Raw genomic sequence first — 1,049 nt, 5'->3', positions numbered from 1 at the left:
GCCCGGTTAATTCCGGACAAGCGGCGGTAGGCCCTGTCATCGTGCAGGTGTTCCGAAGCTGGGTAAATCGCGTACCACCGTCCCGTGTGCACTCCGCCCTATGGCCCATACTTCTTCTCCCCCTCGTGAGGATCCCTCCTCCGAGGTACCGTCGATTAGGCAACGACACCGATCCTCCGGATCCAACCCCTCTAGGTTCTCCGGCATTGCCGTCTATTCTAGATCGAGCTTCACATAACCGCTCCCAGGGCTAAGCGGATTTCCTATACACCGACCAGGTCGGCGCATACCGCGCGCCCCCGCGCGCGGTACGGGCCGGCCCAGTTCAGGTGTTGGGCCCAGTTGGCCGTTTTCTTTGTTGAGCTTTTTTTCTGTTCTGTTTTTTTCATTTCTGTTTCTTTTTCTTTTTTCTGTTAGGATTTAAAAATGTTAAAATTCAAACAAATGAAACAAATTATAATTTGAAATTTTTGGAATATAAAAAAAAATTAAATTGAAAAATGTTCAAATCCGAAAATTGTTCAAATCTGAAAATTGTTCAAATCTGAAAATTGCTCAAATCTGAAAATTGTTCATATCTAAAAACTGTTCAAATTTAAAATTGTTCAAATCGAAAAAATGTTTAAATTTGAAATTTGATTTGTTCAATAAAAATATTTAGCTTTAAAAACTATTCAAATTACCTTTTTTTTAATTATTCCGATTTTGAAAATCCGTTCAAATTTTAAAAGTTTTCAGATCTAACAAATTATTTAAGTTTTAAAACTGTTCATATTTCGAAAAATCTCGAAATTTTATTTTTCAAAAAAATGTTAGATTATGAAAAAGAAAATATTAGTAAAAAAAAGAAATAGAAAAAAATAAAAAAATAAAAAATTGTACCTGAGGCTAATGGGCCAAGGCCCAGCCAACCCGGCCTGGTCGGTGGGGTGTGCGGCGCCCCCGTACGAGCCGACCAGGTCGGCGTATAGCAGTCCCCGGCTAAGTGCCCACTCACATGGTCGATCTATTCCCACTAGCGCTGGTCCAGGCCGGATCGGTGTACCGGG

The sequence above is a fragment of the Lolium rigidum genome, chromosome 5, assembly GCF_022539505.1.
Source record: "Lolium rigidum isolate FL_2022 chromosome 5, APGP_CSIRO_Lrig_0.1, whole genome shotgun sequence".
Lineage (NCBI taxonomy): Eukaryota > Viridiplantae > Streptophyta > Magnoliopsida > Poales > Poaceae > Lolium > Lolium rigidum.
Note: the sequence above shows the minus strand (reverse complement) of the source record.